General features: G+C 35.8%; 1 protein-coding gene across 1 annotated transcript in view; it reads right to left on the bottom strand.

Moving 5' to 3' along the window:
• The window catches only part of LOC132905363 (myb-like protein X), a 38,519-nt gene that overhangs the window by 6,289 nt on the left and 17,233 nt on the right, over positions 1–14,997 (bottom strand). The window lies entirely within an intron of this gene.

The raw sequence follows: 14,997 nt of genomic DNA, 5'->3' as shown, positions 1-14,997 counted from the left end.
TTTTCATATCATAGGTTACATCATAAAAGATATAACTTAGAAAAAACGAAGCTAGTACCCCGCTGGGGGTAGCCACCCACATGCTATATTTATTTTTATTTTATTCTTTTTCTTCACCAACAAGATATAACACTTTACCAAATGTCCATAAGGACAAATTGTAAAATAACCAAAATAAAATAATAAAAAAAAAAAAATAGGTTGCATCGTAGTTACGTATAAAGATAATAAAAATGCAGTTGTTGTATGAACGGTTGACGCGTATGATTTAGTCATTAAAATGCAACGGACAAAAAGTTAGCCGACTGGTCTTGACGTACGAAGATACTCTGATAAATTATGAAAAACATGGTTCTTTTACATAATTCATTATGAGTGCTCCATTCATTATGTAGAGGATACAAGACCATCGTCGGTGGATATAGAACTCATTAAGTATTATAGAGAATTGACATTATGTCGGCGAATGAAGACTAAATTGGTAAATATTCGTAAATATAATATAATTCGCAAATAAAATAGAAAATAGAATAAAGCAAATGCAAAATTATCTTCTTGCTGTACGTTCAATGTATTAGTCATTATGCAACTGATTAAAAAAACGAAACATCGGTATACATGCAACTTAACATCGATCTAAGTCTAAATGTCATTACATGACATATCTTTTTGCTGCAAATTATTCATTTATTGACCACTACGACAGACGTTGCAAATGTAATTTCTAATTCCAATGAATTTTTTTCGAAAAGATATTTCGCAATTTGATCCTACTAGAATGTCAAAGTGTTATCAAATCTTACGTGAATTAGAAACTTGGATTGTGCGTAAATGTACTTTATACTTCTATAGGTATACCTCGTTTGAAGAAGTAAAGTGAAAGGAGCACTAAATACCATAAAGATACGGGCTTGAGTTATCGATGATTAATAATATGGTTACGTGTCAGAAAAATTCATCCATCGTATTAGCCTCGTTCAGTACTAAGTAACAAATGTTGTTAGCGCATTATCGTCTAATCGATGTACTCGCAAAAAATCCAGCCACAGAGCGTTCGATTGTGCAAGATCGTTCTCCTCGATTTTTCCCAACTATACTTTGGAAAGATAGCTTTTCGAAGAAGGTTCGATCGCTAGAGTCACAATATTTTTATACCGATGATAATTTCCAATAATTTAGTATCCTTTTCTCATGCACGTCTTTATCAACCTATTATTAAATTTCTTTTTCCAACTTATTAAATTTCTCGAGATGTAACAAAGCATTCACCTGGTGCTTCTAAATGTGCAACACGTTCTTTCGTAATACGCAGTCACCGGTAACTTGGATGTATTATGTGACAGACAGAACTCTCGGACGAAACGATTCTAGTAAAGTATAGTCTCGAGGCGAATCTCCGCAACAAATAGTCACGTCGCGTGTAGAAAATGTCGAATACAGCGGAGCGTGACTGTAAGCGTGTAAGCGCATTTTTTTTCATCGACCCTGAACGAATTCTACTGTAACAGCTTCTATTATCACGGCCATTGCTCGAGCCCGCGTACGATGGATCGTGTGAAGCACGAACTTGTAAAATTATCGATGCATGAGCACATCCAACGCGAAGATACAGGAGAAGGTTTCAAGGTCTAACCAATAAAAATGTCTTGAAAAATTTTGGGCACGTATAACGATTCATATATTTGAATAATATTATTGAAAGAAAATAATGTTTCCTGGTTGCTAGTAGGCTAAAAATAGCTACAGCTATTCTTATGTAATAAAAAGTCGGCGTATTATCTTATAAATCTCTTAGATTTCTTTAACGCGTAAGAAAGATCTAAAAGGCTTCTTTATAAGCGATGGCTAGAGCCCGAATGTTTAGGCAAATTCATATAGTTTCAACGATGTAACTATGAAACGAATCCAGGCCAGAAAGTTGCTTTTACTTATTAAGTATTACAAGAGCTGCTATATTTTCGATAGTTTGTACATTTTTGCCCTTTTGCTTTTATATATTCTCACGTTTAAAAAAAAAAATCTGCAAAATATCTAAGCGTGTTAAATGACACGACGATTGTTTTTTACATTCGAAAGTTGATACTATAAAAAAGAAGTATTCGAAACATTGACCTCAAATTTATATATGGTAATGCACTGTGAAACTTTTGCATATATTCATCGCGTTAAAATTTCAAATGACACACATTTTTTATAGCAAACAGAACTTTAGTTGTGGGGCAATTTACGAAGTCATAAAAACCATATAACCTTCGACTATACGATAAAAACAATAATAACACGTTATTATTATAAAAGCAAATACATCATTCTAAATGCACTTTTCAAATTAAATATGTAATTTCTACAAGTTATTGTTATTACGTTTACCAATATGCGCATTTGCGATTTCTGATTGACAGCGGAAAATTTTATGTTTTCTTAAATTTACGTTCGTCCAGAAGTATCGTATAGTACAAGTTTGACATTATGTAATCTCGAGTGAGGTTGGTTATAAAATGATGTATTATTAAGAAAAGGTCATGCTTTTTTGATTGCACGGTTTCACTATGTTGAACTACACGCCAAGTGAAATATCACGTTATATACGCAAGCCGATGATTAAATAAGTACGAAGTTTATGCCCTAATAAAATTACAAATTGTTGCGATAAAATTTCAGATTACTCGTTCTTCAATTTTATATTGTTCCTAAAAATGTATATTTACAGCGTTCCATACGATGTACATACTTGATATAATTATCTTACGAGAAAGTCGTGATATCCTACTTTCTCGAACAGAACGTGAGAATTTTTTCGAATTCGCATTCGTGATTCACAATAATACACATTTATAGATACAAATAAGACACACGTATCATAACAATACGCATAATAAGCATAGATTTCATTGAACGAACGTTTTTTATCGTATTATTTTGCATCGGTTAACAAGGATAGCATACGTGAATGTATTAGTGCGTTTTTGTAACTTTTGAAAAATTTATATCACAGTATTATGCGTTATCGATTTCAAGCATCGTTGCAACAAATCTGAATCAAATTGCATTAATGGCCATTTTAAATATTTATTACCAACTAATACGGTCACTTTTAATACGCATATCCTAGAGACAAAACAGCTCGCAAACCGTGCTTATACTTTCATGCTTAAATTGTGCAGATAGAAGTTAAAACTTAAATAATTTCAAGCGTTCGTTATTATCTTATCTTGTAATACATGGGTAATATATGTAAATAAAAATTGCAACATATGCAAAAATGAATTGCCCTATGCAAAGAATATGTCAGATATGTAATGGACGCGCTGTCTGTTCTCCTCTTAAATAAATACATTTGCATAAATATCTGCCGCTTCACGGTGACATTTAAGACGTTAAAAGTTTCACCGATTAAGATATATGTACTAACATTTCAAAAAAACACGATTTTAATTTTCAATGTTATAGCTCTGGTTATGGAAGCGTCTCCACTTTCCGATAACATCGTTCTACGAATAGTAACGAAGAATAATGATCGGAATTAACCCTTTGGTAGACCATCGATCCTGAATAATTCAATTAAAATGACAAGGAAAACGAAGCCGGTGTCTACACTTACGTTTACCAACGTCATAAAACGACGATGAAAGACTGGAACGGTCCCGGAATGCACGTCGTTGGATTTAACATTCGATACACGAGACGATGAGTCGGAAACGCGCACGTTATAACAATAATACCCGGTCAGGCTTCACGAGGGCCATAATATCGACGAAAGCGAGATTATTTCGGCGAGACGTAATTTCATCGAAATGCAAATTAACCCGCCGGCACTGCAATAGCCGATAATTACATCGGTCGACGATTTGAAGGTTTCGACTGTTATTTTCTTCTTTCTTCTTTTTTATTCGCATGGCCCTCTTATTTGTTTCCACCGTATATCGTACATAACGAGACAGGAATTCATTCGGGTAGCAATTAAACCTGCTCGTCCTTTTTTCCGGTACTAAACCACTGATTTTGTTATCCCGTCGAACGTTTCGTTCTTGCTAATCGAATTACGTATTTTGCACATCGCGAGACGGAGGTGTCGCGTCCAGCGAAGAAAATAACCTAACGAGCGAGAATCGTGCGCTTTTTTCTCATGAGATCATGCTCGACATGAGTTTTAATTGAAACAAGGACAAGGTTTCGTCGCAATTTCTCGAGTTTCGCGTGGAATAACGCGCTGAGATTCGTCGTATTAACGAATAATTAAAGAGAAATTTGCTGCAGCAACCGATTGTCAAACGTACGGTGAATAACTTTTTTCAAATTGAACCAAACGACCAGTTTTTTTTTTTTTTTTTTTTTTTTTTTTTTTTTTTTTTTTTTTTTTTTTTTTTTTTTTTGAGTAGTTGGTAGAATTAGTTTGTTAGACGACGTGTAAAAAAGATTTTGGAAAAAATACAGCTGTTTAATGTGTGTAATGAATGAACATTTAATGTGTCTGTAATGAACATTTAAACAACACATTTTGAAGAATATGTGCCAGGCCTGTACATGCTGAAAATTTTATACAGATCGGTTTGTGCAGAAACAAGCGACGAGCATCGAAAGAAAAATCTTGAAATTTTCAATCGAAAATCGCGAAAAAACTGATTTCAACGAAATTTTCAGCATGTTTATAACCGGCATAAATCTTCAAAACATATCAGTGGAATAAATTTTCACTACAGGCCCAGATAAAAAAGTTATAAAAAGTGACCTTCGCCATTTTCTTCGCGATTCCAACTAATTGCTATTTTTCCGAAACATTTTTCACACGTCATCTAGTACAGTAATCCTTTTATCTTATTAAGAAGACTCAAGCCGTCTGCTTCAATTTTAAGAAAGTTATGCTAGTTTGAAGAGTATCAGTATATTTACGGTAGCTACTGTATTTACTCCTCGTTGGTTCAATTTATTCGTGTGACAACGTATTAGATTAGAGATACTAATTTGGTACTGATTAGAGGCAATGACGTTAGCGGTTGCTGCTGATTTATTAATTGAATCGTTCGCTCGTACAGCTGGTTAACCGCACAAGACAAAAAGAAAAGAAAATTAACAAAAATTGTATAACATATGCATCAAGTGGTTTGACGCTAAATTTTGAGAAATTTCCAAAAGTGTAGTTAACCGTTTTAACCATGTGAACGAAGCAATCTGTACAGGCCATTAATATTCATTATATTATGAATTATTCTTAACGAGCATTCATTACTGTTTAATACAAACAGAGATTTAAAAACGATACATATCGATAGCATTATAAATACGAATATCTGGTAAGTTGATTAACTTTAGATATCGAAATAGTTTCGATAGTATTACGAAGATAGCTACTGTAAAATAATGAAGGACGAACGATGTTAAAATTGATAAGTTTTTAAATTCGTTGATAGAGTAGAAGGTTTCTTAGATAATTCGAACAATGCGGGTTCGACATACTATCACGTAATGTAAAACATCTAGGAATATGTTTAAACGCATCCAAAACCATTTTATGTCTATGATAACGCGAACATAAAATTATTTCACTTCTGGCAAGAACGATAACGCGAATATTCGATACGCTACTTTAAACCTAAAGATATTTTTTAGGTCAACACCGAATGACGCAATAATTTTTGACGTATATTTTTACGTAATATGTGTATAATCTGATAATATTTAGTATCTAATTAAACAAAATTATGTGTAACGATTACTCATGAATTATATACCAGAATCCTTAAGTAATACTTACGTATCCGAATAAAGGTATCATTCAGTTTTAAAATCGTTCTTTTTGTAACACTCGGCTATTACGGATCCTACGGATTGGTACTAATTAACGAGCATATTCATTTTAAAAGTATCTTTTCACGTATAACGTTAAGGCCTTGTCTCATATGGACAAATACAAGATTCTACTCGCTATAGAAAATGCGGATACGAATCCTATGGATCGGTATTAATTAACGAGAAGAACTTGCATCTCTGGCAGCGAATCTTCCGAATGAAAAATATCTTTTCACGTATAGTACAAAGAATCTTCCCTTATTCGGCAAAATACGGGATATTATTCGCTATAGTTTTAATCGGAAAGTTTTAATTAGATCAGAATTATCGTCGAAACCAAATAAGATTGTACGCGATAATTAAATTTCCTTAGATGCGCGCAACTGCAGACTTAAGGTTAAGTCACGTTATTCTTGGTTCCAGAAATCTCATTAGCTTTAGACCGTCTAACTCCAGGTCTAAGCCGCGCTAGATATACGATACTACGACATAGTACGGTTAAATTATTGATGGTGGGCGATCGTTGAGATATCGACCTTTTTGCTTCATCGAAAACCAGATAACACAGTTCGAAAAGTTCTCTATGTTCGAGGCATATTTCATGTACACAATTCCCGTAAAGTTTCAAGGATCACGAAACCTTTCGATTATGTATCGGGGCTGTTACCTTAAGCATCCTAATTGACTTAAAGTACAAGTTGCATGCAAATTGCATGTAAAAAGCGTATAAAGCCAGAAACGGTAGGGCATAAAGTAAGAGCTTGTGCACTGCCTACCGACCGAAGATCGTCCGGTTTGGGAAACATAACGAAGAATTACCCTCGATGTTGCTTAACCACGCGCCGCTCACGCTTGTCTCGCCACTCGTAACGAGTTTATAAAGCAACTAGATTTCTCGTTCCGAATGTGCTGCAAATGGAAGACGGAGTAACACGCAGAGTTCCATTACGTGTCACACGTGTGAGATATGTGCACGGTCGGTGATCAAATGAATTATCGTCTTTTTTTCTTTTCAGCGAATTATCAGCTTATTGTCTCCTCCGCTTCGTACTTGCTTTTATATCGTTCTTTAAACAACTATGTATTATTATTTTTAGACTGCAAAGTTTTATGTATTTCTGAGACATTTTAAGACGCGTATAATAGCTAAAGGTACATGAAATATTCAAAGTATGGTATGGACTGTGAAGTTTAATGCATTTGTGAGACTTTTTAAGATGCACATAATAGCCAAAGATAAATGAAATATTCAAAATTTGATATTTGTTACGATGTTTGATAGGTAAAACAAATTTCTGTCTAGGTTTCGTTATTTCGATCATATTCGTAAAAACAAGAATTTCCACGCGCTCAAGAAGTACCGCACGCTCTAATTATTTCCGATGGCTTGGAACGGTCTTCGTCAGTCTTTTGGTGCGTTTGCTGGTTACATTATTTTAAGAACGGATATCTAAATAAATCAAAATGTTTTTCCTTCGTCGTGTACTAGAATTTGCTTGTGTGCTCGTAATTGCTTCGCGATTAGTTAAGCTTCAACAGCTTTTAAAGCTCTACTTGTCTTCTTTATCGAACCGTAGTTCATTGGACTAAAACTTTGTAACTTCGTGAAATAACTTTATAAAATCATTTGAAAAGCTATATCATTTTACCGCTTGATGTTAGATTATAGGCGATTACAATAGCGTGTCTACTGTGAATTACATAGATGCATGCTGTTTCATATCGTAATATGATGTCTCAAGATAGGTAGCCTGTCCGACTAATTATAACCGTAGCAGCTGCAAAAAAGCTTCGCAACGAACGTATCGACCTTTCTTCAAATCGAGTGCAACGATAATAATTTATGCAATCGAGTACACTATGATTCGAAACGCAAGTACAACCCGTATTCCCACTCTTTTTTCCGTTTCGATCGAGTATGTCAGTTGCAAAGTACGTATAATGAATTCTTGATCGAAGGATCGTCAGAATTCAGGGCGTTTTTGTCCTCGATCTCGAAGACTCCCTGTCGAGAGATTCGCTCGAAGAGAACTCGCGATCATAGAGATGTGCTCGTCGATATTTCTCATGGATTTCTTGGTGGCTCGTTGGGATTTCGATGAATCAACGATCAGTCGATACTCATATTCGGTCGACTTTGAAGTGTCCGCTTTTTTTCAAACGAGCATGGAAACGGCGGAAATAAAAAAGTTGTTCCGACAACTTTGTGTAAATGTATTTCGTTCGTATGATTTATTCTTTGCCTCGCGTGTTATTTAATTCCGCAACTGTAGCGCATGATTTATTCCACTATTTAACTTTTTACTCGACTTCGATACGCCACGTTCAAGATGCAGTTAATTTCTTAGAATGCCGATGAAGACGTACATACCTCTTCGGCATTTTGGGTCAAGCATCGTTCGGCACCGGTTAATTAGTATACGATATACGTATATGTATAAATGAGGAAACTCGAACTTGCGTCATTTTGTAATCATTAGTTATAAACTTGATGGATCGTATTAAAAAGATAAGTTAAAGAAATATGTGATTCTGAATCGAAGTCACTGTAGCTAGAAAATATCGGTTTCATCTATATCTTTCAGCGATTTAAGTAATTAAAAAGGAAAGACGTTCGAGAAGTTGAATAAGATTGCAATGGCAAATTTAAAACAGAAACGTGTTACGTGTATGCGTGATACTCGCGAATAACAGGAAGAAATTAGATTATGCTGCGTTTATAGCATAATCGCTCAGTTTACATCGCTCATGCTTTTCCGAAGCTCATGCATATTCATAAAGGAAGCGAAATACAAGATCGCTCGCAGCAACTCAATCATTGAACGAGCACGACTAAATGAAAAATACACGTAATTATATTTAAGCTGTCGAAGCTGCTGTTACTTGGCACTTATAACATCATTTAGCACCTCGTATTAATCATCCTCTGATCTATCAACGTATCCAAAGTACATTACGTTCGCGCAATTACCTCGAAGCAAGTAATTGTATTACTTAAGTCTATCATTTCGGTTTCTTTTTTTCGTCGGTCATCTCTTTTTTTTTTTTTTGTCAGATGAGATGGAAAAATAACGAGTATACTTAATTAACTGTCAACGAACGACGAGTTTTACGATCGAAGCATTCGTCGTTATTCGATTAAATGCGCTTCTCGTAAATGCGATAACATCAACCGTAATCTGCTTTGAAAACGTTTTCACGTGATTTACGAACGTCAATTATGCGAAATAGGGAAAGAGTTTTATCAAGTCTTAACTAAAAATAGCAAAGTCGTTGGCTATCGAATCGAAAATCGAACGATGACTGTATTAAGCGGAATAATAAATTGCAATGTCGAAAGAAGCGGTGGTCACGGCGGAAAATTAAAGAGCAGACCGCTGTGAATTCGAATACCTTTTGCTCAGCAGCTATGACTTTTCTGACAGCTAAAATGAGGAAATAACTGGTAAGCATTATTAACTGACGCCAAATGACAAGCCTTATGATCGAAGCATTATTCGTTATTCGCTATAGTCGTCCCTTAAATTATTAAATACGACAGTAACGATCGTAGCAACCGATTCGCCAACGCCGATTATGTACATGAAATAGAAAAAGAGTTTTATCACATGCTAATTAAAAATAACATAATCCTTGTTTCGTGTTCCAACGAGAATGATGACCTTATTTACGGACTAATGCGAATCGCAATATCGAAAAACTCGGCGGCAACGGTGGAAAATTACAGAACAGACCACTGTGAATCCATAGCCGGCGACACTTAGGAATAAAAGTGCCATCGTAAAAAAGGAGTGTTTCCTTAGTTTCGCGTGGGTGAAAATTTTTGAGTGCCGCGCTACTACGCCCGTCAGACGAACGGCTGTTAGTAGTAGCTCGAAGAGTACCGGTACTCCGGTCGTAACGACTCTTCGAAACGTGGAGGATCGATCGAGGTGCTGGTGGTCCGCACGTGCGCAGAACATCGCTCCTCTCTCCCTTTTTCGCTTCTAGATTTCCCTTTCTCCCCTTATTACTTTCCTTTTCTCTATCTTTATTACAATTCTCATTTCCCCTTGTTTTCCATCTTGCACTTTTTCATCTCCTCTTCTTTATCATTCTCCTAGTTTCATTTACCCTCTACCTTTCGTTTTTCTTCTATCCCTCCGTGTCATTACCTATTCCCTTTCACGCTGTCTCTTTCGTTCTTTGTCGCTCTCCTTCCACCGCGTTCTACATCGTATCAAGGTAAACCCACCCTCTGCTCGCCTCCACGTATATCACCACCCACGCACCTATGTGTACCAAGTAGTGGTACGCGCGTGCAAACGTGCATACAACTGCATGTGCATGTAGACAATTTAATGCACGAGCCGGTCTGGTTACGCGTATATGCGTACGTAGTACGTACAACCAGCTAGCGATGGGATCAAGCGTGACTTAAATTTTATCGACGTTATCCGGCCACTTTTGCTCTGTGATCAGCTACACGCGTGCATTTGCATGTATTTACCTTACGAATGTACATACACGCGCACACAAGTATTATTAAATAGTAGCCATAAGTATTATTAAATACATCTACTCGTTGCATTTATTCAAAAACTTCAATAAATTCTTTAACTTTGACGCGTTCACAGGCGCACAAATTTGGTATATTTTGCCCTTGGGAATATTACTGTGTAAATCGTAATATTTAATTTTTGCAAGATACATATCGTATTTACTAAAAAATTTAGTAATGCACTTACTATTAAATTACGTACGTTAGTTGTACATTAATCGTGTCACTTGCATTATTCATTCCAGTTATTTAGTCAAGTATTTCGCGTTATATGCTACGTATGACGCAAATGAAATAAGGGATTCATCATAAAATAACTAGAAACTAAAAGCAGCCAAGAACATACGATTTTTACCAAATAACATCAGGTGTCGTAATACTCACGGCTGGCAGTGCTACTCATCTACATAGTTGACGCACATTACGCTGAGATGCGTATGTACAAAGCCAGCTACTAAATGTTTTCACTGTGCCACGCTCGCAAATGCATAATATGCCACGAACGCGAAATCGAATAACTCACGCGACACGTCTTTGCACACGTGTCATCCGTTCGTCGACCCTCTTCCTGGAATACTCGCGTGTACGCTTCTTTTTACGTCTGATTTTGGTAGAGAAAAAGAGACCGAGAGACTAAAAACCCTCTTGGGGTTGATGGCGTTGGATGGTGGGCGCACCACAGTACAGGCATTTGTATTTTCCAAATCATTTGACCTTCGTACGCACACGTGTCTCTCGTGGACATTGAACCTTCTCGCTAGGTACTTCTGTCGTCCAGATATCATCGCGATAAGAAAATTTCATGGATTTTACAAATGTTTTCGTCCGAACATCCCTACGAAGAATTTGCTCGAAAAATTATTTGCAAGCTTCGCGAGTAACGAATCGATATTTGTACGAATACCTCGACATTTTATGGGGTTGTTAGCGTAGTTGATGGGCGACGTAATAGCAGTGGCGAGGGAAAATGATGCTACAGCGATATACCGTATAAATTGAAAGAATAAAAAACAAGGAACTGAAGCTGATTTCTCCAATTTGGCGAGTTTTCAATTTTAGAAATTCCATGTTTTCACGGTAGAAACGTTAAATGTTGACATAACTCTTATTTATGAAGAAAGTTGTTGAAAAATTTGACACGGTACAAGAACGGAACGATGTCATAAATAATGAATTACAAATTTTTCTGAAAATAACAAGTAACTAACGGACTCGTTTCTCGTCAAAAGAGAGGGATACCGAGCGCGAAAAGCTTTATCAAATAAAACATCAAATGAATTCCATTCTTTATAAATTATAATAGAAGCGAAGTACACGATGCGTGAACGCAACACTATTAACGTAATTGGTGTAAAGGCATCTGTCGTTTCTGCTTCATAAAATGTAACACAATAGACTGTCAGAGTAATTAAGTTTTGTATCTAGAGCCTGAAGAATGGAACTAACATGATTAATAAAAATGTATATACTTCGCATTTCATATCGTAAAATCGCAATATTTAATTTCGATATACCAGTGACCCCGTTTAAATAAATGATTATCCAGGTATTAAAAAAAAAAAAAAAAAAAGAAGAACGAAATACGATTTAATTTTTATTAATTTAACCTTCGTTGCTTTACTTAGCATTTGAAACACGTAGTTTCATATCATTCTGTATTTTTTTTATTTTTTCCCCAATGTAAAACATCCTAATGCTGAAAGCATGATTCAAGTTGTGTCGCGCAAACAGCCATTTATTCTTGCAGAATTTAAGATCGTTGTTATGTAACATTTTCTTGTACGAAAATAAATAAGTTCGCGCAGCCGTGACTTCGCATAAATTTACGAATTTTTCGCGCGTTTGTACGAATAAATTGACAATGCCGAGCGAATATCCGTTGTTTCGTTTTATACGTCACGAACGAAAGGGAGGAAACATTCGTGAAAAGGGAGCCACGTGGCGATACTAGTGACACGTGCTTTGTTCGAACGTGGTCGTTCCTCGACCTTCATACCAATGTGTCAGAAGTGAAACAGGTCCAAAATTAACTTGATTAGTGTTATTCATGAATTCGCGGCGATATTTCTTGAACAAACATCTTAAACGCCTATTTACTAGGTCTTCCAGAATACTTCTATCGTGTTTGTTGTGCTGCTTCGTATTTTTGAGAGTATACATTTCGGTTGTTAGCTTCTTAACATTATTTTTACGGTTGAGAAAATACTTTACATTTCTTTAAAAACGTCATTTCTTTCGCTATTTCAAGCCTGCCATATGGATCTAAAGATATTCTCTCTCGTATCTCCTATCGTCATAATATCGCGAAAATGAAAAATCTATTTCAACGTTTTCCATCCGTAATAATTCTTTTTCCGTAGAATGCTTACACTTCGTCATTGAGCTGAAACATTATTTTTGCTTTTAGCAAATACCAAATAAACATTAGCGAAATGAAAATTTCCTACCAGCATGAAAATACAAAGTAACGAATAGAGAGGTGAAAATGAATGGATGGAAATGCGAGAGAAATTTCGCTGCATCTTATAACGATACGATCAAATTTCATTTTAAACACGAAACTTTACGATTACTATACGTTTCCTATCCCGTAGAATGTACATCTCCGATATAAAATAATATGAAATATAAAATTTTACTCTGCCAGAGATAAAGTTGCTTTATCATTTTTCAAAGTGTACAATTCCAATATTTACTTTAGTATTTTTGTCTTTGACGTGATATATTTCATACAAGTTTAACATTTTTCACTGATATACAACTTTTAGAAATAAATCGTAATGAGTATTCGCGAAACTGCTTCGATAGAATATGAAATTACTTGAGTAATGACTTAGGTCGATGCCAAGGGATTGTAATAAAACAATGCACGCACGCGCGTGTAATTTCTAGATCGATAAGTGTTCTTGAACGGTATATTACAGGTATTTAAAACCTGAGAAGTGGATTGGAGCATTGACCAGGGTCTATGAACTGAACGTTCTGAGTAGAATCCACCCACCTAACAGCAGGAACACATTGTCTATACAGCTAGTATATCATACGAACATCGATCCGTGAGAGCGGTCTCATGGCTCCCAGCAAAGTACAAATCTCTACGCCCTAAACGACTGCCACGTGTTACACTGTGTTCTGTTTTTCCTCAGCCCTCTGTCGCTACAAATACGAAATTTAATCCCATTCGAGGAATTAATCGATCGGATTAATTCGAGGCAATCGTGTTAAGAAGTAGTGTAAGCAAAAATTGATAAACTCGTGGATATGTCTGTAAATTGTACGCGCTAATTACATATAACCATCTTGCTTGGAATATCAAAAGTAGAAAATTAAATTTGAATAATTTCACGAAAATTTCAAACGAAAAGTTAGATACGTATGTGTACAGACTGTGGTGTTACTTTACAACTTTCCCATCTTGAGTCGCTTATTTGTTATTTACAATTGTTTGAGGAAATATTATTTAGAGATGTCGGTTAAATTTTTCCAAATAAAAAAAAAAGAAAAAGAAAAGAAAAAGTAACAGAAATTAATCATATCGGAAGTTCCTATCGACTAGTCGTTGGAATTTTCTAGAGCCGCTTTATTCATTCTTCGCGGCAAGTATATTCCTGAGAACATCGATAATAATAAAACCACTCGAACGGTTGCAGCGGTTTAACGATAATGTAAAAGAATTAAGATCGAAGCTCGAACGGGGCGGATAAATTCATAATTTCTTAAAGCGGCCTAAGTGGCGGTTCCAGAAATAGATTCGAGCGTCCTGAATGCCAATGGCGTAATTAAAACTAGATCGTGCACTTTCTTGCGACCACTGACCGAGATTCGCGTTCACAGTCGCCCGCACCTACTGTAATTTGAGTGTCTTCTTGTAATCCTCGTATGCTTTTAAACCAACTTCAGGTGTCCCCGCCCTCTGCTGTCCTCGAGTCAGGTATCTCGAGTATCGACAAGTATCTCACGTATCTTGCGTAACTCGAGTATCATCTCGCTTCTCTTTGTAGGGTACGCTTTGCCCAGTAGTACACGCTGCCCGCTCAAGTAGTCCAGACAGCATTGCTACCAGCATTGCGTGCAACGCTTCACGCCTGTACTCCAGTTTTACTTACGTTCGTGCAACGGTCACCTTGAAATTTTTTCCTAATCCGATTCGTAGAAGTAGCCGAGTTACGCGAAATTATGTGACTTACTTGACCCGAGATAAAAATGATGAGAAACGCGGTTATAAAAAGTATATTACCAAGAGTACTAGATTTTTTTTAATAATATTAAGTAGTAATAGAAGAAATAAAAATAAAAAAAAAAAACGCTTCTAGCAGTGTAAAGGTTTTCTTTCGATCGAATTATCAGCAGGTGTTCGTAAAGTTTTTACATTTATTATGTGTATATTATGTAAAAGCTTTGCAAGTTATCCTTTTCCGATAAAGTCACTCGAGCAGACTATTTCTCGAATATAACAAACTCTTGATTGCTACTATGTAACATACTTGCCATATATTAACATATTTTTTCCAACGTGTAATTAAAATTGAAATACGAGTGATGTATGTATTTACCTTGCTAAGAGTATCGTACTTCACTATATGCGCAATATTCACAGATAGTCAATGGAAAGACTATGTTTTCAAACGATAAAGAACTATTTTACATACTATTCAAATAACTCTACTTTA

This window comes from Bombus pascuorum, chromosome 3 (assembly GCF_905332965.1).
Source record: "Bombus pascuorum chromosome 3, iyBomPasc1.1, whole genome shotgun sequence".
Classification (NCBI taxonomy): domain Eukaryota; kingdom Metazoa; phylum Arthropoda; class Insecta; order Hymenoptera; family Apidae; genus Bombus; species Bombus pascuorum.
The sequence above is the reverse complement of the archived record's forward strand: the minus strand, read 5'-3'. Positions and strand labels throughout refer to the sequence as shown.